We start from the raw sequence: 23,599 nt of genomic DNA on the forward strand, positions 1-23,599 counted from the left end.
AGAAAACGTATAACAAAACCTATGCGTGACCCATCACATACTAAGAATAGTCCTAAGGGGTTCATACTTCTTCCACCTAGGTCAACGGGATACCAATTTAACTAGCATGCGATATAATAGACTCATAAACCTACGAACGGTACCCGAAATATCAAACTAGACAAAGGCACGATTAACGGAGTCCGTTGGGACACCACGGGGGACGGGGAAACATCAAACGGGGAAGCCGAGATCCAGAGGGGGATGATTTTCCAGCGGGTAGCCGGTGGGTGGGGGGCCACCCGCCGGGTATTACTGTTCCGGGCAGCGGGTCGCCGGCGGGCAGCTGCCCGCCCGCTGCCGGAGAGGTGTTTTCCGGCCGTGGGTAGGTGGCGGGTCCCCTACCCCCCACCTACCCCCCACTGACTCTTATCACACAGTTTCGCCCCGGGAACCATTGTGGAACCCGAAACCATGCTTAGACACTTTACAACGCAATTAACGATAACACGTAGACAATTAACGGATCAAATACGAGAAACGAATGGCACATAACCTATCATGCTTTTCTAAACATAATCAACACCCAAACATGCGATTTCCCCACCCGATAAACCAAGAATAATATCATACGATACAACCTAGGGTTCTAGTCACTTTTATATCAACAAGAATACGGTTCGTCTTCTAATTGCAAGATTCGGTAAGAATAACACGTAAGTATCAAGAACAACACACAACTATCAAGAACATCATATAATCATCAAGAGCTCCATATAATCATCAAGAACACCATAACTATCGAGAATCTCCCAATATCAAGATTACCAAGATCCCCCATGGGATCATCACATCAATCATCAATAATATCATCACAAATCCGCAATATACAATAATATGGGGAAACCCTAAGGGGGAATCATAACTATGAAAATAGGTTTTGTTGAGACATGGGTTACCTCTTAGCCTTAATTAATTCTTTGGCTATGAAGGGTCTTTCTTTAAGCTTTCTTGCTTTCTTGATTTCTTCTAGGGGGATTCTTGGAGCTCTTTGGGGTGGTGGGCGTTTATTCTTGTGGTGGGGGTTTCTAGGTGCCTCTTAAGTCCCCTATTTATATATTTAGGTGTCCTAGTTAGGGACTAATATTATGGGCTTGCTAGTTCTATTTCTTTTGGGACTAAGGATTGGGTTTATGGATAAGGGCCCGTGGACTATGGTGGGCCTTCCTAATTAATTATTGTGATTTAATTCTTTCTTTTTGGGTAATTGATTAAATGATTTAATTGATCTTAGGGGTCGTAACACGGGGTGTTACACCTAGCCGGCCAAACCGTCGTTTTTTTTTTCTTTTTAATTTTGGGTAAAAAACTTTGCGAAGGCGTAACTTTTGACTCGGTTGTTCGTTTAATCGGTGCCTAGGCGCTAGGTGCCCCCTTGGTGCCTAACGTGTTTTGCAACATTGAGTACTCATAATCTGACTGATTATATGGGATCTCGGTTGAAATGATTGTGTCCATAAAAGCAGGGCTGGAAAAGTTGCTCGTCCTTTGTAGAAATAGTAATATGTGTGCATGCGGAACACCAAGTTTCTGAAACTCTATTGTGTATATGGCTGCCAATAAACAATTAGAACTTATAAGTTATAAAATTATTCGCATGAGTACATTATGAAAACGATATTGCAAAGGAATTACTGTACGAACCTGCCCTGTCGCGTCCAAATAGTTTCCCGTTTTTAAGTTCTTTTATTAAAGAATCTAGCTTCATCTTGAAAACCCGGCAAACAATGTCTGGTCGATATTCAGCTTTCAAATTTCTTTTTACCAAAAAGCGTTGTATCTCAGGCCATTTAGGATTACATGTAAATGTAATGAAAAGATTTGTATACCCTATAAATATGCAAATTGCCATGGCGTCTTGGTACGTATTTTTGTATCATGTATCTTGCTCCTCCCGTGAAACTTGAAGGTAATATTATTCTTTTACCTTGAGAGCTAGGTTGAACTTCACCTCGTGTCAACGCATCTAAGAGACCTTTGTACGCCTCACACCTCAAAGCTTTTTGATTTGACCTAATATAGAGTAGCCTCGAAGATTCAACCATAGTATACGCATCCACCAAGAATTGATGGAATAACCTTTTAGCATACATTAAAGTTGAGATCTCATTTGATCTTTCATGAATACGGAACACGAAGTACTCTCTTTGAGAAACACTCTATCTTGCAAAATTTTGTTTAGTAACATGTGTTGAAAAATGTATATCATCCCTAAAACTATCCTCTCCATATGGAAATAAGATTGGGTATTGCAATGGAAAATATGCTGGATTTAATTCACTTATTCATTTCAATACTCCAGATTTAGACTCAACAACAATATCACGTTCACCCATGGTAGGGTCTAAATTTCCCACAATGAGAGCAACAACCTCTGAAGTAGTTGGTAGTGCATATGTTCTGGCATCTTTAGTCCTTTTTCCTATTAGTCTCATTCTAAATTGAGTTTGAGGATTAGAATCCATAAATGACTTGGCCATGCGGAATGACTTAACCAAAACATTGTGGTCATCTTGGACTTGCTTAATGTCATGAACTACCTCAACATGTAATGTAGAAGCATTGTTTTCTGCCCTAAAAAAATAAGAATATAAAATATAAGAATTTTCCTATAAACCAATTAATTTGATTTAAATAGCTAAAAGAGTGTAGTAACACAAAATATTATACCTCAAACAGTTGATCCGGTTTTCTATCTCATTATCTGTATCTTGAATATATAATTGGGCAAATTTAGGTTGAACGCCAAGTGAAGTCAATAAACTTCCAATGCGATGAAAATTTGGACCATTTATCCGGAATATAGACGACGATGTTCCGTTGTTAAGAGTTCTATCAATTTTCCCACCCATCGACGTGAAGCAAAACATGTTGTTATAGGACCTTATATTCTTTAAAAAACATTTGTCTTTATCACTTGTGGTAAAGAATATATCATACAACTTTTGAGGAAGCTTTGTCATTAATGACATCTTTATTTTCCCATTGACACAACATGCATAGTATTTCGGTGAATTATATGACTTTGAATTGCTTGCACGTTCATTGTACCAAAAAAATGAATTACAATGCTCGCAAACATAATTTGGATCACCGATGTCAAAATAATAATCTAAAATAAAGAAAAAATAAATATTAGTTTGTATTTAACATAATAATGTAGCGGAAAAGTCCAAAGAACATATCTTTTTTTTTTTTTAAATACATTTAATATGAACTCACCATTGTTTGAGGGCATATGATCATGTATCGGTTCAACAACGTCCTCAAAATCTGACATTAAATTCCGACAATGCTCGATGGGTTCACTCTCCAGCTCTGCCGTGACTCTCTGCAGATTTTTGTCAATTGTAGTACAACAATTACTTTGGGAGTCTAAAAAAACAATAGTAAAAATAATATATGAGCTAAAAATATGGACTTAAGCATTGTAGGTTAATATTTAAAAAAGACCTCACTGAATTCTATATTTATACCTAGTTGCGAATCTGGGGTTCGATTTAAGTCGAACGAACGATTTTGACGCTTGGTTGTAGGTGGTTTATCACGGTCCCCAATAACTCTAGAGCAATTTGCTTTAATTACATAAATATTGTATAAAACACTTGTTAGAATATTAAAGAGTTAATTCTAGCATTGGTCCTCCGACTATCATGATTTTCCACAATTAGTCCTTGACTTTCAATTTGGACAATTTTGACCCTTGACTATCAAAAAGTTTCCAATGTTGGTCCTTCCGTTCCGATGTGGTTAAGTAGTCATTAAAGTGAGGGCTAAAACAGTCTTTTAACATCTATAGCGTATAATACATTAGGATTCTCTTCCATATACGCGATTAATTTTTTTTTTTTTTGAAAGGTATACGCGATTAAAATTAATACTACCCCTTTGTTAAAATCAAAATACCCCTCGCCACCTCCATCCTCACTCTTCTTCACTCCCCCTCAGCTTCTTCTCCCCTCGCCTTCCATTTTCTTTCCTTGTCAGCAACAGTAGAGAAACACAGTAGATTGTATCACCATTTTAGGGAAAAGGAAATGGAAGATTTACATTCACTACATAGGCAAAAGTTTATGGGTATCCAAACAAAAGCTTCATATGTTGAAAGAAGTTGAATGGGATAGTTAAAGCATTATACGATCTACCAAGATAAAGAGGAACTTCATTGTCACATGATGCAAAAAGGAACACTAGTTTTGATGATTGAACAAAGTCACTGAAGTTAAGGAACACTAGTTTTGATGATTGAACAAAGTCATTGAAGTTGAGAAACAATACTAAAACTGAATTTATCTCAACATCTTCATTGAGCTTGTTTAACAGTTGTGCCTTGGTGGGAAGAGCATACATTTTTGCAGCTACAGCTTTCCTTATTACCCATCCATGGTAAGGATCGGAGCAAACACTTGCTCATAAGCATTTGAAGCTGGATCCTTCAGAGAGTTTCCTTTGTCAAAATAGAAAAACTGTGTTACAAGTTTCAGCATAAGCAGTGTAAGGAAAGCAACAACCCGAAAATTATTGGTTTCATGCCAGAATTCAGTTAATCATAGAGGATGAACATACCCAGTGACTAGAATTTTCTAAAAAAAAACATTAACCATATCTACCCCGCACTTCACTCTTAGCAGATTCCTTGTATCACTGCCAGCTCTTCTCACACAATTTTCGTCAATATGTAAGTCCATCATTGCTCTTAATGTTGGAATCGATTTTGATGCCTCTGCAAGATCATCAACCCGCCACCATCATCATGGAACTCTAATTAGTATATCCAATCTCTAAAGTCATACTTGTACACTAATTTGTCTACCATCTAAACAGTCACAGAATCAAATAGAAACAACAGTCATTGATTGCAGACTTCTACAACCAGAAGTGCTACCTAATAAAAGAACTAACAACTCATTTGGGTAATCAATGTACACCTCAAATTTCACTTACTAGTTTGTAAAAATTACAAATACAAATCACTAAGTAAAATTTCACCAAAGAGACAAACAAAACTATGAATGTTTACGAAGCACACCATACATAGATACCTTAATGGCACTTCCTACTAATGATCAACCTCCATTTACAGAAAATCTGTATAAAAATGAATAAATAAAATTGCCAGAGAAAAAGGTTAATTTTACTTTCAGTTCCGAAATTAGAGCATGTTTTGTAATTGTTCCCCTTCCCCTTTGATCAATCAATTTCGTAGTGAAATTCGACACAGAACTTTAATCAATCTGGCTATCAAGAGAGCAAGTATTTGAGAATTGAACCATACAAGTGAAGTGCATATACAATCACATATACCTTGGCGACATGGTCGAGCTCCGCGAACTTGAAGGCGATGCCGAGGCAGCGAAAGAGAGGGGAGACAAGTGCACTGGCGCGAGAGAATGCACCGACTTCTAGCTGAGCTTCTTCAGGCGATTGTTAAGTGATGATGGAGTTGGATAGGTTCTTGAAAGCCTCAGCCATCTTCCTCACTGGCTTTTCTTCGTCCGCCATTGAAGAATCACCAAGCTCTTTCTCGTCTCGTCTCTTCTCTTCTCAACTTTGAACACTAGCGTGTCATCGAACTCCACAGATCTATTTTCTATGGTTTGAGTACAGAATATTACGGAGGGCCCTCTTCCCGACGAAGGCAGCAGGTCCGACGACCTCCATCTCCGGTGAGCAACGACCTCCATCAATCGCGTGTATGGAGGAGAACTACGATGTATTATACGCTATTGATATTGAAAGACTATTTTAGCCCTAGTTTTAACGTTTACTTAACCACATTGAAACGGAAGGACTAACATTGGAAACATTTTAATAGTCAAGGGTTTAAATTGTCCAAATTAAAAGTCAAGGACTAATTTTGGAAAATCATGATAGTCAGAGGACCAATGCTGGAATTAACTCGAATATTAAATATTCCATTAGATTGTATACTAATTTATACTAATATTATTACAATATTGGTTTGAGCTTCATACTATTTGATATGTTGCTTAATGGTATTCTGTTACCAATTTCTTGAGTTGAGGTAGTCCGTATTGTCGTTCGTACCGGAGAAGAAACTGTGAATTACAATAGCAAAGAATATTATCAGCTAATCATTAAAGAAGTGAAATGTGAAAAAGCATACACTTACCCGTTAGTAACAATACTTAAAGGCGTACAAAGCGAATCATGAAAGACAGCAATTAAATGTGAACGATTACCTTTATGTTGGATTTTTTCCATGGACGACAATCCACTATTGTCATTGAATGTACCATTTTTATTCTCTGCCAAAAAAAAAGCCAGGATATCACTATACGGGCATAAATAGATACGATAAAATGTTGTTAATTATACACCTTTCTACTTTAATTATTTAATAATAGATACTTAATACTTTACATTATATAATAATAATAATAATAATAATAATAATAATAATAATAATAATAATAATAATAATAATAATAATTTAATACTAATAATAATAATAACCTTTATAACAGTAATAACGATAATAATAATAATTTAATAGTAATTTAATAATAATAATAATAATAATAATAATAACAACAACAACAACAACAACAACAACAACAACAACAACAACAATAATAATAATAATAATAATAATAATAATAATAATAATAATAATTGTTAGTGTTTAAATTGCTCAGAAAACCCCAACTTATAATTGACAATATTATTATGGCAAACTAAGATATGAATAGCTTTGTGTCGGTTTGTTCTACAGAGGACTGATCAATCAGGTACAACAACAGAGGGACTACACTGAAGATCTGTTTTAGGAAGCTGCTTCTTAAAAGCTGAACGCGGTTTAAAGAAGACAGAATTGGAAAGAAGATCAGCGTATCTGCTTTGGAAAGGTTTGGACCGAATCTTTAAGATTACATTCTTCAAATATTGTCCTACCATCTACAATCAAAGATATCTATGAAGAGTGTTCTAACGATGGAACTATAAGTACCCTCATTCGACGAGAATTAGGGTTACGCTTTTGAAGAGAGAAGAAACTGTAACACCCCAAAATTTTGAAACTTTTAAAACTTATATAATAAAGGAAATTCTCATTAAATCCCAAAATAGAGTATCACTAAACATAAGGGTGCGGGGTGCTATGCCACATCTGAGCTGGAGAACTCAGATGCACAGGCTAAACTAACTAATTATCCTCGATGCATCATTGTGGCACGCAGGCCAAAAAGGAAAACTATCTATCTACTCCAAGCTCTTCTAGTGCGCTATGGGAGCTAATCAACTGTGCCTGAAAGCTAAATATATCTGTTCAGCGAATGATGCCGGTAACCCACTCCAACGCGTTGAAATACAGTATAGATAGATATATATAGATATACGAAAATCATTTCGAAGCAGGAAGGTATATACTTAAGAGACACTAGTTTTAAAATCAGGAACGGACTCAGCAATTAGGGTAAGCACACAATCAATAATAATAGTTAGGGAGGATCATCATAAAGAATATGCAGTTAAGGTCACAGTCTATTTCCACATCAATCATATCATCATTCAATCATCATTCAATTATCACTTGTGACACTCAATCACACTGAGCTGGCGCCACGGGACCAATTGCATGCCCCGAACATGAGGGTTAATGCGTATAGCATTAACACGGCCCCGCAGCACCCTACCTCATATCGCGGCATGAAGGGAGTTGATCGCAACCAACCCATAGAGGACCGCTGACGAACTCAACGTCGGACCACAATCCTACACACCGCTGACGCGCACAGTCGGTGGACCGTGACTCCCTTTACAAGGGGGGACATACGACCCTACACACCGTTGATGCGTACAGTCGGTGGACCGTAGCGGATCAAGCCCTACACACCGCTGAGGGACTCAGTCGGTGGGCGAAGATCCTCGGAGACTACGACCCTACACACCGCTCTCCCATCACTCGTGGATCGCAGCCAGTCGTAGCCCTACACACCGCCTGATTACTCAGGTCGGTGGACTACAGCCTTCCTCGGCTTATTGGCCCTACACACTGCCTGGCGCGTCCAGGTCGGTGGGTCATAGCACGGATGCCCATGTGGACCGCAGCCTTATATAATATTTATATACCTGACCGATCGCAACCGGCCTGGTTAACAGTTGGGATGGTTCTCAACCCATTCAACTGCCCGTATAGCCAATTTGATCGCAACCAAATTGGGCAATCATGCATCACATAACACACAATAGCACATAATAGCACACTGGGAAGGGGGAGACATATAAATAAACTTACGTGTGATCATTCACATACTAATAGTAGTCCTAAGGGGTTCATACGACTTCCACCTAGGTCAACGGGTTACCGATTCAACTAGCATGCAGTCTCTAAGACTCTTTTATCCTACGAATGGTACCCAAAATACCAAACTAGACTCAAGTACGACAAGCGGGGTCCGTTGGGACACCACGGGGAATGGGGAAAATCAAACGGGGAAGCCAAAGACCCGGGGTGGGTACGGACCGCCGGAGATCATCGCCCGGGCAGCGGGTTGCCGGCGGGCGAACGCCTGCTCGCTGCCTGGCGGTGATCTTCGGGCAGCGGGTAAGTGGCGGGTACCCCAACCCCCACCTACCCCCCACTAACTCTTTTATCACAATTACGTCCCGGGATCCTTTGTGGAACCCGAAACCATGCTTAGACACTTTTAAACGCAATTAACGACACCACGTAGGCAATTAATGGATCAAAAGAAAGAATCACGTATAACTCATCCTATTACGACTTCTAAACATAAACAACACCCGAACATGTGATTTGTTACAAGAACATTACCAATCCACCCTAGGGCTCTAATCCCTCCCAAATCATCAAAATCACAATTTATCTTTAACATCAAGAAATATCAGGATTTGTTAAGAATCATCACATCAATATCAAGAACCTCTTTTCAACATCAAGATCATCAAGAATACACATAAATCATCTTATCAATCATCAAGAATATATCACAAATAGCATAGAGGAATTAATCAAGACACAAGCATATAGAAGGAGGCCAAGGAAGGAGATTATAGCGAAGAAAATAGGTTTTGTTGAGACATGGGTTACCTCTTAGCCTTTAATTAATTTCCTTGGCTATGAAGGGTCTTTCTCTAATATTTCCTCTTTCTTGATTTCTCCTATGGGAATTCTTGTGTGGTGAAGGTTATTGTGGTGTGAGTTCTAGGTGCCTCCTATGTCCCTATTTATATATCTAAGAATCCTACTTAGGATCTAAATGGTATGGATTTAGCTAATTCTATTTCCTATGGGGTTAAGGGTTGGATTTAGGGATAAGGGTCCATGGGCTTATGGTGGACCTTTCCTAATTAATTAATGAGATTTAATCCTTCTTTCCGGGTAATTGTTTAAATAATTAATTGGTTTAGGGGCCGTAACACGGGGTGTTACACTCTCCCCCCCCTTAATGGGAAGCTTCGTCCCCGAAGCTTTGGTCCTTGCTGAGTGACTTCTTCCCTTATCCTATGCTTTCGCTTTGGTTACCTTGTGTGAAGAGTTCGGGGTAGCGCTCCTTCATTGTGTCTTTGAGTTCCCATGTTGCGTCTTCGGTCCCATGGTTGGTCCAGAGGATTTTTACCATTTCTATGGCTCGCTGGCAGGTGGTTCTTGTCTTGGTGTCCAGGATCCTTACGGGTTTCTCTTCGTAAGTTAGTGCGTCGTCAAGGTCCACGGCCTCGGCTTGTAGCACGTGGCTCGGATCGTGTATATATTTCTTTTGTTGGGATATGTGGAATATGTTGTGTACCCGTTCCAGTTTGATGGGTAGGGCGAGGCGGTAGGCCAGGTTCCTGACTCTTTCTATGATTTCATAGGGGCCGATAAACCGGGGGCTGAGTTTCCCCTTTCTTCCGAACCTCATTAACCCTCGTGTGGGCGAGATTCTTAGCCAGACTTTGTCTCCGGGGGTGAACTCGGCTTGTTTTCTTCCTAGGTCGGCGTAGGATTTTTGGCGGTCTTGGGCGGCCTTCATTCTTTCTTGTATGTGTTTGACTTTAGTTATGGTGTCTTGTAAGTATTGGGGTCTTAGTGCTACTGGGCCGACCATGTCTTCCCGACATAAGGGGGTTTCCTTTCTCATGAGCTTGGTGAGGGGTTGAGCTATCTTGGTAAAATCGGGTACGAACCTCCTATAATAGCCTGCTAATCCTAGGAAGCTTCTGACTTCCGAAAGTGATTTTGGTGTGGGCCATTATTTGACGACGTGGATTTTGGTTGGGTCCACCTCGATTCCTTCTTTGGTTATCACGTGACCCAGGAAGGCCACGTTGTCTTTCCAGAATTCACATTTGGAGAATTTGGCGTATAGCTGGTGTTCTCTCAGGGTTTGCAAGGTTGTGCGGAGGTGCTTTTCATGTTCCTCCTTGTTTCGGGAGTAGACCAGGATGTCGTCGATGAACACGATGACGAAGTCATCTAGGTGGGGCCGGAATAGTCGGTTCATGAGATCCATGAATATAGCGGGTGCATTGGTGAGTCCGAAGGGCATTTCTGTGAATTTGTAGTGGCCGTAGCGTGTTCGAAAGGCTGTTTTTCTGAATATCTGGGTTGGCTACTTTTATCTGATGGTATCCGGATCTTAAATCAATTTTTGAGAACACCCCTGCTCCTTTAAGTTGGTCGAACAAGTCGTCGATTCGGGGAAGATGATATTTATTCTTTATTGTAACTTGATTTAGTTCCCTCTAGTCGATGCATAGACGCATGCTCCCATCTTTCTTTTTAACGAATAGTACTGGTGCTCCCCATGGTGAGGTGCTGGGACGGATGTATCCTTTATCTAGTAGCTCCTGAAGTTGTGTTTTCAGTTCCTTCATTTCCTTTGGCGCCAGCCTGTAGGGTGGTTTCGAGATCGGGGCAGCGCCTGGTATCAAGTCTATTGTGAACTCGACTTCTCTGGTTGGGGGTGCTCCGGGGATTTCGTCTGGGAAGACATCGGTGAATTCGTTTCCCACTGGAATGGTTTGGGGTTCGGCTATTTCGGTGTTGAGATCCTTGACTGAGCATAGGAAGGCTTCGTGCCCTTGGGTTAGATATTTCTTCATTTTTATCATGTTCATTAATTTGATTTTCGGGTCCTTGTGGGTTCCGTCGTAGGATACCCGTTTGCCGTTGGGTCCCCGCAAGACCACTTTTTGTTCACCGCATAGGATTTGTGCTTGGAATTTCCTTAGCTAGTCCATGCCCAAGATCACTTGCACCCCATCCAGTCTAAATTCTATTAGGTTGGTAGGGAATTCCACTCCTTCGATGGTGATTATTATGTCTTTGTACATGCGGTCACATTTTATGATTTCACCGGATGCCACCTTGACTTGGAGTTGTACTCTTGTGCTGGTGTTAAGACCGAGTTGAGTGGCGAATTCGGTTGCTACAAATGAGTTGGTAGCCCCTAAGTCAAATAGTACGGTGGCAGGGGTGGCGTGTACATGGAAGGTTCCGGAGACTATGTTGCTATCTCTGATTTTGGCTTTGCTTATGGTAAGGATCCTTCCTTGAGTGGCTGGTGTTACGGCCTTGTGGGGCGAGGTGGCCCTGGCGGTTTTTGGTTCCCGGAGGGGGTTTGCGTGGTTCCCTTTGAATTTCCTTTTGTGTCCCAGGCGTGTTTCCTGTGGTTTGTCCGGTATTTGTTGTAGTTGGAATGCCTTAGCATAGGCTTCTTCGAGAGTTCTTGGTTCTCGTATAGTTAGGGCCTTCTGGTTCTCGAGGTTGAGGCCCATTATGAATTTCTCGATTTTGATTGTCTCTGTAGGTACAAGTTCGGGGGTGAGGCGAGCTAGCTTGAGGAACTACCGGTAGTATTCTGCGATTGGGGTTGCTCCTTGTTTTAGATGGAGGAATTCTTCGTATATGGTCGCTTTCAGGTGACTAGGGTAATTGTTCCCGTAGTCGTGTTTTTAGGGTTTCCTAGTTGAATCCGGGGCTTCGTTCGCAACTGGGTTTCTCGTGGACCCACCAAGTGTCGGCCTCGTGTCTGAAGTAGTAGGAGGCCGTTTCTACTAGGTGGCTTTCCAGGCATCCCGTTGCCCTGAATATTTTGTCAAAGGTTCTGATCCATTCTTCGAGGATCGTGGGATTTTCATCCCCTGAGAAGGTAGGTGGTTGGTGTTCCGAGACTTTGCGGTGCATTTCCAAGTTTCTGTTTGGTGGTGACGGTTGAAGGACTGCATCGTTTAGTGCCTGGGCAATTTGGGCCAGACGTTGCAGATTCTGAGTCAAGAATTTCTGTGTGGGGAGTTCCGGTGTTTTTGTCTGTTTCCTTTTTGGTGCCATCCTGGAGTTCATAGGCTGATATTATTTTGAATCCATACCTTGATGCTATGGGTGTAGGGGAACTTTATTTTAATTTATGTGTGAGTTAGGGTGAGGGAAAGTTAAAGGTCTCACAGCCTCACCGCGTATCCTATGATCCCTAAATCCTATCTTACTGAACTCCTAGTGTTTTAAGCCTAATGTCCTAAAGTCTTGGTCTTAAGAGTCTTATCCTAGAGTCAAACTAAGGCTCTGATACCAACTGTAACACCCCGAAATTTTGAAACTTTTAAAACTTATATAAAAATGTAAATTCTCATTAAATCCCAAAATAGAGTATCAATAAACATAAGGGTGCGGGGTGCTATGCCACATCTGAGCTGGAGAACTCAGATGCACAGGCTAAACTAACTAATTATCCTCGATACATCATTGTGGCACGCAGGCCAAAGAGGAAAACTATCTATCTACTCCAAGCTCTTCTAGCGCGCTTTGGGAGCTAATCAACTGTGCCTGAAAGCTAAATATATCTGTTCAGCGAATGATGCCGGTAACCCACTCCAACGCGCTGAAATACATTACAGATAGATATATATAGATATACAAAAATCATTTTGAAGTAGGAAGATATATACTTAAGAAACACTAGTTTTAAAACCAGGAACGGACTCAGCAATTAGGGTAAGCACACAATCAATAATAATAGTTAGGGAGGGTCATCATAAAGAATATGCAGCTAAGGTCACAGTCTATTTCCACATCAATCATATCATCATTCAATCATCATTTGTGACACTCAATCACACTGAGCTGGCGCCACGGGACCAATCCCATGCCCCGAACATGAGGGTTAATGCGTATAGCATTAACACGGCCCCACAACACCCTACCTCATACCGCGGCATGAAGGGAGTTGATCGAAACCAACCCATAGAGGACCGTTGAAGAACTCAACGTCGGACCACAATCCTACACACCGCTGACGCGAACAGTCGGTGGACCGTGCTCCCCTTTACATGGGGGGACATACGACCCTACACACCGTTGATACGTACAGTCGGTGGACCGTAGCGGATCAAGCCCTACACACCGCTGAGGGACTCAGTCGGTGGGCGAAGATCCTCGGAGACAACGACCCTACACACCGCTGTCCCATCACTCGGTGGATCGCAGACAGCCGTAGCCCTACACACCGCCTGATTACTCAGGTCAGTGGACTACAGCCTTCCTCGGCTTATTTGCCCTACACACTGCCTGGCGCGTCCAGTTCAGTGGGTCATAGCACCGAGGCCCATGTGGACCGTAGCCCTATATAATATTTATATACCTGACCGATCGCAACCGGCCTGGTTAACAGTTGGGATGGTTCTCAACCCATTCAACTGCCAGTATAAGTAACCAAACAGTGGACCGCAGCCCTATATAATATTTATATACCTGACCGATCGCAACCGGCCTGGTTAACAGTTGGGATGGTTCTCAACCCATTCAACTGCCCGTATAGCCAATTTGATCGCAACCAAAAGCACATACTAGCACACTGGGAAGGGGGAGACATATAAATAAACTTACGTGCGATCATTCACATACTAATAGTAGTCCTAAGGTGTTCATACGACTTCCACCTAGGTCAACGGGTTACCGATTCAACTAGCATGCAGTCCCTAAGACTCTTTTATCCTATGAATGGTACCCAAAACATCAAACTAGACTCAAGTACGACAAATGGGGTCCGTTGGGACACCACGGGGAATGGGGAACATCAAACGGGGAAGCCAAAGACCTGGGGTGGGTACGGACCAGCGGGTAGCCAGTGGGTGGGGGTCACCCGCCGGCTGCCCGCCGGAGATCATCGCCCGGGCAGCGGGTTGTCGGCGGGCGAACGCCTGCCCAGTGCCTGGCGGTGATCTTCGGGCAGCGGGTAGGTGGCGGGTACCCCTACCCCCACCTACCCCCACTGACTCTTTTATCACAATTACGTCCCGGTATCCTTTGTGGAAGCCGAAACCATGCTTAGACACTTTTAAACGCAATTAACTACACCACGTAGGCAATTAATGGATTAAAAGCAAGAATCACGTATAACTTATCCTATTACGACTTAGAAACATAAATAACACCCGAACATGCGAATTCCCACCCAAGTATATATCAAGAACATTACAACACAAATTCCCAATCTACCCTAGGGTTCTAATCCCTCCCAAATCATCAAAATCACAATTTATCTTTAACATCAAGAAATATCCGGATTTGTCAAGAATGTAACACCCCGTGTTACGGCATCCAATCCCGGATTGATTATTTAATTAATCCCGTTAATAATAATTAAAAAGGATTTAATCTGGTTAGGATTCCCTTTAATTAATTAATGTGGTTCACCATGGATTGTGGACCCTTGCCTAAACTAGAGTCTTAAGCCTATTAGGAATAAAGGAAGTAGGCCTTTTACTATTCAGATTATGATTAGGATTCTCTTTAATTAATTAATATGGTCCACTATGGACCATGGACCCTTATCCCTAAAACAAGTCCTTAGTCCTATAGGGAATAGAATTAGCAAGCCCATAGTATTTAGACCCCAATTAGGACTCTTAGGAATATATATATATATATATATATATATATATATATATATATATATATATATATATGTATGTGTGTATGTATGTATATATAGGGTCATAGGAGGCACCTAGATCTTACACCACAATAATATCTCACCACACAAGAAGTTCCAAGAATTCCCTTAGGAGAAATGAAGAAAGAAAAAAGCTTAAAGAAAGACCCTTCATAGCCAAGGAATTAATTAAGGCTAAGAGGTAACCCATGTCTCAACAAAACCTATTTTCATAGCTATGATTCTCCTCTTAGGATTTCCCCCATATTCTTGTGTGTTGATGATTCGTTATAATGATATTGATAATTGGTGTTATGATTCCATGGGTGATCTTGATGATAAGAGGTTCTTGATGATTATGTGGTGTTCTTGATATTCTTGATGATTATATGATGCTCTTGATGTTTATGTGATATTCCTACCAAATCTCGATATTAGAAGATGAATTGTGTTCTTGGTGATTTAAAAGTAACTAGAACCCTAGGTTGTATCGTGGAACTCGTATGGTATTGTTCTTGGTATATTGGGTGGGAATTCGTATGTTTGGATGTTGATTATGTTTAGAAAAACATGATAGGTTATGTGCCGTATATTTCTCGATTTTGATCCGTTAATTGTCTACGTGTGTTATCAATTGCGTTTAAAAGTGTCTGAGCATGGTTTCGGGTTCCACAAAGGTTCCTGGGACGTTTTTGTGATAAAAGAGTCAGTGGGGGGTAGGGGACCTGCCACCTACCCGCGGCCGTTGTTGGCGTCGCCGGCAGCGGGCAGCCGGCGGGCAAGCAACTGCCCGCCGGGCACCCGCTGCCCGGAATCATCGTTGCCAGCGGGCAGCTGGCGGGTGAACTCCCACCCACCGGCTACCCGCTGGAAAAATACCCAATTTGGGATTTTGGCTTCGCCGTTCGATGTTCCCCCGACCCCCGTGGTTTCCCAACGAACTCCGTTTATCGTGCCTATGTCTAGTTTGATATTTCGGGTACCGTTCGTAGGTTGTATGAGTCTTATATATTGCATGCTAGTTGAATTGGTATCCCGTTGACCTAGGTGAAAGAAGTATGAACCCCTTAGGACTATTCTTAGTATGTAAAGGATCACGCATAAGTTTTGTTATACGTTTTCTCCCCCTTCCCAATGTGTTAATGTGGGTTGCATGTGCTTGCTATGTGTTATGTGTGCATGATACCCCAATTTGATTGCGATCAAATTGGTTATACGGGCAGTCGGATGGGTTGAGAACCATACCGACTGTTAACCAGGCCAGTTGCGATCGGTCAGGTATATAAATATTATATAGGGCTGCGGTCCACCGTTTGGTTGCGATCAAATGGATTATACGGGCAGTCGGATTGGTTGAGAACCATACTGACTGTTAACCAGGCCGGTTGCGATCGGTCAGGTATATAAATATTATATAGGGCTGCGGTCCACCGTTCTACATGAGCTGCGGTCAGATGACATACTCTTGGGCTGCGGTCCACTGTTTGGTTGCGATCAAACTATGATGAGCTGCGGTTCATCGGTCGGTTGCGATCGACCCCTCCGTGTTGCGATACGGGGCAGGGTGCTGCGGGGCCATGTCAGAGCTATATGCGCTGACCCTCATGTATGGGCATGCGATTGGTCCTGTGGCGCCAACAAAGTGTGCTATGTGATGAGATATGGATGAGTTGTTGCTATTAGTGTCTCGGGAGGTGACTTTGGGATTTATGCCGGGAATCGTATATGTTGGGTTATGGATATTAACTGTGCTTATCTTTATCTGCCTTGCCTGTTTCCCTATGCTTCTGAAGTGTACATGCTTGATTATGACCGTTGTCTGTGCTAAGCTCTATCTGTTGAGTCTATTCCCTGTTTTGAAAGCTAGAGTCTCTTAGGATATAACTTCATGCTTCGAAATGGTTTTTTGTATAACTATGTATATATCTATATGTATTGTATTTCAACGCGTTGGAGTGGGTTACCAGCATCTCTCGCTGAACAGATATATTTGGCTTTCAAGCACAGGAGAGTAGGCACGGGAGCGCGCTAGAACCTCGGAGCGTAGAAGTAGATAGTTTCCTTTTTGGCCTGCGTGCCATGTTATGCATTCTCTTTATCAAGGATATTAGCTAGTTAGCCTGTGCACCTGAGTTCTCCAGCTCAGGTGTGGCATAGCACCCCGTACTCTTTGTATTATGTTTTGGGATTTAATGAGATTTTACCTTTATTATATTAGGATTCTCTTTAATTAATTAATATGGTCCACTATGGACCATGGACCCTTATCCCTAAAACAAGTCCTTAGTCCTATAGGGAATAGAATTAGCAAGCCCAGAGTATTTAGACCCCAATTAGGACTCTTACACCACAATAATATCTCACCACACAAGAAGTTCCAAGAATTCCCTTAGGAGAAATCAAGAAAGAAAAAAGCTTAAAGAAAGACCCTTCATAGCCAAGGAATTAATTAAGGCTAAGAGGTAACCCATGTCTCAACAAAACCTATTTTCATAGCTATGATTCCCCTCTTAGGATTTCCCCCATATTCTTGTGTGTTGATGATTCGTTATAATGATATTGATAATTGGTGTTATGATTCCATGGGTGATCTTGATGATAAGAGGTTCTTGATGATTATGTGGTGTTCTTGATATTCTTGATGATTATATGATGCTCTTGCTGTTTATGTGATATTCCTACCAAATCTCGATATTAGAAGATGAATTGTGTTCTTGTTGATTTAAAAGTAATTAGAACCCTAGGTTGTATCGTGGAACTCGTATGGTATTGTTTTTGGTATATTGGGTGGGAATTCGTATGTTTGGGTGTTGATTATGTTTAGAAAAGTATGATAGGTTATGTGCCGTATATTTCTTGATTTTGATCCGTTAATTGTTTTCGTGTGTTATCAATTGCGTTTAAAAGTGTCTGAGCATGGTTTCGGGTTCCACAAAGGTTCCCGGGACGTTTTTGTGATAAAAGAGTCAGCGGGGGGTAGGTGAGGGTAGGGAACCCGCCACCTACCCGCGGCCGTTGTTGGCGTCGCCGGCAGCGGGCAGCCGGCGGGCGGGCAGCTGCCTGCCGGGTACCCGCTGCCCGGAATCATCGACGCCGGCGGGCAGCCGGCGGGTGAACTCTCAGCCACCGGCTACCCGCTGGAAAAAAACCCAATTTGGGATTTTGGCTTCCCCGTTCGATGTTCCCCCGACCCCCGTGGTGTCCTAATGGACTCCGTCTATCGTGCCTATGTCTAGTTTGATATTTCGGGTACCGTTCGTAGGTTGTATGAGTCTTATATATTGCATGCTAGTTGAATTGGTATCCCGTTGACCTAGGTGAAAGAAGTATGAACCCCTTAGGACTATTCTTAGTATGTGAAGGATCACGCATAGGTTTTGTTATACGTTTTCTCCCCCTTCCCAATGTGTTAATGTGGGTTGCATGTGCTTGCTATGTGTTATGTGTGCATGATACCCCAATTTGGTTGCGATCAAATTGGTTATACGGGCAGTCGGATGGGTTGAGAACCATACTGACTGTTAACCAGGCCGGTTGCGATCGGTCAGGTATATAAATATTATATAGGGCTGCGGTCCACCGTTTGGTTGCTATCAAATGGATTATACGGGCAGTCGGATGGGTTGAGAACCATACTAACTGTTAACCAGGCCGGTTCCGATCGGTCAGGTATATAAATATTATATAGGGCTGCGGTCCACCGTTCTACATGAGCTGCAGTTCATATTTCCTGGCTGCGGTCAGATGACATACTCTTGGGCTGCGGTCCACTGTTTGGTTGCGATCAAACTATGATGAGCTGCGGTTCATCGGTCGGTTGCGATCGACCCCTCCGTGTTGCGATACGGGGCAGGGTGCTGCGGGGCCGTGTCAAAGCTATATGTGCTGACCCTCATGTATAGGCATGCGATTGGTCCTGTGGCACCAACAAAGTGTGCTATGTGATGAGATATGGATGAGTTGTTGTTATGAGTGTCTCGGGAGGTGACTTTGGGATTTATGCCGGGAATCGTATATGTTGGGTTATGGATATTAACTGTGCTTATCTTTATCTGCCTTGCCTGTTTCCCTATGCTTATGAATTGTACATGCTTGATTATGACCGTTGTCTGTGCTAAGCTCTATCTGTTGAGTCTATTCCCTGTTTTGAAAGCTAGAGTCTCTTAGGATATATCTTCGTGCTTCGAAATGGTTTTTCGTATAACTATGGATATATCTATATGTATTGTATTTCAACGCGTTGGAGTGGGTTACCAGCATCTCTCACTGAACAGATATATTTGGCTTTCAGGCACAGGAGAGTAGGCACGGGAGCGCGCTAGAACCTCGGAGCGTAGAAGTAGATAGTTTCCTTTTTGGCCTGCGTGCCATGTTATGCATTCTCTTTATCAAGGATATTAGCTAGTTAGCCTGTGCACCTGAGTTCTCCAGCTCAGGTGTGGCATAGCACCTCGTACTCTTTGTATTATCTTTTGGGATTTAATGAGATTCTACCTTTATTATATAAGCTTCAAAAGTTTAAAAATTTCGGGGTGTTACAAAGAATCATCACATCAATATCAAGAACCTCTTTTCAACATCAAGATCATCAAGAATACACATAAATCATCTTATTAATCATCAAGAATATATCACAAATAGCATAGAGGAATTAATCAAGACACAAGCATATAGAATGAGGCCAAGGAAGGAGATCATAGCGAAGAAAATAGGTTTTGTTGAGACATGGGTTACCTCTTAGCCTTTAATTAATTTCCTTGGCTATGAAGGGTCTTTCTCTAAGATTTCCTCTTTCTTGATTTCTCCTATGGGAATTCTTGTGTGGTGAAGGTTATTGTGGTGTGAGTTCTAGGTGCTTCCTATGTCCCTATTTATATATCTAAGAATCCTACTTAGGATCTAAATGGTATGAATTTAGCTAATTCTATTTCCTATGGGACTAAGGGTTGGATTTAGGGATAAGGGTCCATGGGCTTATGGTGGACCTTTCCTAATTAATTAATTTGATTTAATCCTTCTTTTCGGGTAAATGTTTAAATAATTAATTGGTTTAGGGGCCGTAACACGGGGTGTTACAGAAACACTCCTAACCAGTTTATGAGATCAGATCTTTGATTAGCATGCCTCTTCTCAATACAACTTGTTCATGGTGATTATGATGAAGAGCTTGAGAAGGATCACTGTTGCTTAAACGAAAGGACACTACGATCACACTGTTGTGGGAACAACCGTAAAGAGCGTCATTGAAGTGGACTGCATCAGAGTTGGCTCTCCAAGTGAAGGGACTTCATTGGACTTCTGTATGCATGGCTCTCCATCTTCAACAATCCACTAAACCTGTGTAGACTGGGACGTACCTTGTGTGGGGCACTTGGGTGAGAATATTGTTTCTCTACCTTTGTAAATTAGATTATGATTTAGTGGATTGGACGCCTATGTGATCGTCCCCCAGACGTAAATACACACTATATCGAACTTGGTAAACATCTTGTGTTTTGCTTTGTGTCGTTATCTCTTTGATAAACATCTCAATGACTTGCTTTACTGACTGACTTCATCGTTGAATCAGTCCGTCCATTTCATCAGTTGGTTAATCCAGTTAATTTGATTAAAAATGAAGAAATGCAAAATTACATGTGGTATCAGAGCTTTTAAGCCTACATAGTGACTTGATCCGTACGGGAAATTTTGTTTTGCATTGTTCTCTTTCTTTTGGAAGTGCCTCTGTGTGTTCGTTGGCTGGTTGTTTTTGTTAAGGATGGATGCAAGTATGAAACCACCAGAACTAGATGGTCACAACTACTCTTTCTGGAAGGCTCGTATGGAGATCTATCTCCAAGCACAAGGTACCAGGGTTTATCGTACTATCTTATTTGGATGGAGTCGCCCAACTGTTCAGAATGTTGATGGAACCACTGGGGATAAGCCCATAGAGACTTGGACAGACGATGAAATGAATGCCTCTGATCTAAACAACGAAGCGTTGGATTCTATTGTCAGATCCCTGCATGAATCTGTCTTTACCCTAGTCACGGGGGTAAAAGAAGCAAAACGGGTATGGGAAATTCTTGAAACCAGATTTGAGGGAACCAGTGATGTCAAGTAGTCAAAGCTACAAATGGTGCTGTCAGAATTTGAAGCTCTTAGAATGAATGAAGAGGAAACTATTTCAGTCTTTCACAGTCGGGTTTAGAATCTTATGAATAGAGCCTCTATTCTTGGTGAACCATTCACTGATGAGAGAGTAGTCAAAAAGATCCTTCGATCTTTGCCTAAACGATTCTGGATGAAAGTAAATGCTATTCAGGAACACACAGGCTGGGAAAAGAAGACTGCAGGAGAACTTATGGGAAGTTTACACACATATGAACTTGAAGTGCTGGCTGATGATGATCTTGCTGTCAATAGAAAAGGAAAGTCAGTGGCTTTTGTGGCTAAAGCTGATCGAGAATCTGACACAGACGACATAGATGATGAAACCTTGGCCCTTCTAACCAAGAATTTTAAGAAAATATTGAAAGGATTCAACAAAAAGAGTCAAGGTCAGTCTACTAGGACACAATACAAAGGGAATAACTCCTCATATCAGAAAGCAGAAATCTCACCTTTCCCACAGAACAATCAACCCCAGACTGTCCGAACAAGACAAAATAGAAACAGTTCCACAGATATAGGGAGGTCTCTCAACCGGTCAGCGCAGTGTAGAGAGTGTGAAGGTTTTGGACACATACAGGCTGAATGTGGAACTTATCTCAAGAGGAAGAAGGCTATGTCGGTGGCTACGCTAAGTGATGATAAGGAGGAAGCGTCTAATGATCAGTCAGATGATAATGTGGAAAACTTTGTACCCTTCTTTACAGCTACAGAAAATCAATCAGACGAAAACGAATCCGATGGAGAATCCTATATATCAACAGATGATTTTGAAGAGAGGCATATTCAACTTGAAATGGAATTTGCTAAACTTGTTGCAAGCTGGGAACAACTAGTGAAAGTCAATAAAAACCTGAATGACGAACTGGAGCAAAGGGGTGATCTTCTGAAGAAACTAAATGCAGATCTTGTCATAAAATAAGATCTTATCACACAGATAAGAGCCCGAGAAGGAAAACTGATAAAGGAATTGGAAGGTCTGAAGAAGAATATCCAGATGATGGATACCACATCAACGTTAGACAAAATTCTGGACTCTGGTAGAAATCCAAATGATAAAAAGGGTATTGGATTCGAACGAGGGGAATCTTCGAATAGTGTTCCTATGTTTGTCAAAGAGGGTATGTCAACCGCTACAGCAGTTCACAGCTTTGAACGAGGACAGTCATCCCGGTCAGTTCAGAAAAATGGAAAGAGAAAGGTATATGATCGAACTGCAGATACTGACTCCGACAGAGTAGCTCCTCAATCTCAGTACTTAAAGTTCAAAAATAAGTTTGTCAGAGTCAGACAATACACTCCCACTTGCCACTATTGTCAAACAAAATGTCACAATCGGCCTGAGTGCTATTTCTTCTAGAGAGATCAAAGGAAGGAAAAATATCAGAACAAGACTATTACACCGTTCACGAGACAGGTTTGGGTCAGAAAGTCAGAAGTTATATGCTACCCCACTATAGTTCTGACTGCTTCTACGACTGAAGCTAGATGGTACTTCGACAGTGGCTGTTCTAGGCATATGACTGGAAATGTAAAATGTCTTATGGCTGTTAAACCAAGCAGTGGATCTGTTACATATGGCGACGGGAAAAAAGGCAAAATAATTGGAAAAGGTACCCTGAATGTACTAAGTTTACCTCACTTAGAAGAAGTTTTATTAGTCAGTGGTCTGAAAGCAAATCTGATTAGCATCAGTCAGTTGTGTGACCAAAGCTGGAATGTGTGCTTCGATCGTAACTGTTGCAGAGTCAGTGACAAAGCAGATCAATTAGTCATGGAAGGAACACGATCCTCAGACAACTGTTATGTATTGGCAAACGAAAATGCTTGTCACCTATCAAAATCTGATGAATCAAAACTCTGGCATAGACGACTGGGTCACATAAACTTCAGAGATATGGATAAACTGATCAAACTAGATGCTGTGAAATGAGTACCTAAGATCATAATAGAACAGGAGAGAGTTTGTGGTGCATGTGCCATTGGGAAATAGACAAGGACTCCTCACAAAGCCGTAAGAGTTATCACTACTGAGAAATGTCTAGAGCTTGTTCACATAGACCTCATGGGGCCAACACAGACTGAAAATATTGGCGGAAAGAAATACATATTTGTGTGTGTAGATGATTTCTCTCGGTACAGCTGAGTATACTTCCTAAGAGAAAAATCTGAAGCCTTCAATGCCTTTAGAACCTTGTGCATAAGGGTTCAAAAGGAAAAGAGCGAGCCTATAATAAAAATTCAGAAACTAAGAAGTGATTTTGGAAAAGAATTTGAAAATTCTCTATATTCAGATTTCTGCTCCGAGCATGGAATATCGCATGAGTTCTCAGCTCCTAGAACAGCTCAACAGAATGGTGTGGTGGAAAGAAAGAATCGAACCTTGTAGGAAATTGCTAGAGTTGTGTTACATGCCTCTCACTTGCCACAATGCTTCTGGGCTGAAGTAGTTCACACAGCCTGTCATACAGTGAATAGAGTCTATCTTAGACCAGGAACGACCAAAACACCAT

At 41.6% G+C, this 23,599-nt stretch overlaps 1 pseudogene; it reads right to left on the bottom strand.

The window, feature by feature from the left end:
- Window positions 1-4,055: 4,055 nt before the first annotated feature.
- LOC109174521 lies at window positions 4,056-8,957 on the bottom strand (annotated as a pseudogene).
- Window positions 8,958-23,599: the final 14,642 nt, after the last annotated feature.

The sequence above is a fragment of the Ipomoea nil genome, unplaced genomic scaffold, assembly GCF_001879475.1.
Source record: "Ipomoea nil cultivar Tokyo-kokei standard unplaced genomic scaffold, Asagao_1.1 scaffold0019, whole genome shotgun sequence".
NCBI lineage: Eukaryota > Viridiplantae > Streptophyta > Magnoliopsida > Solanales > Convolvulaceae > Ipomoea > Ipomoea nil.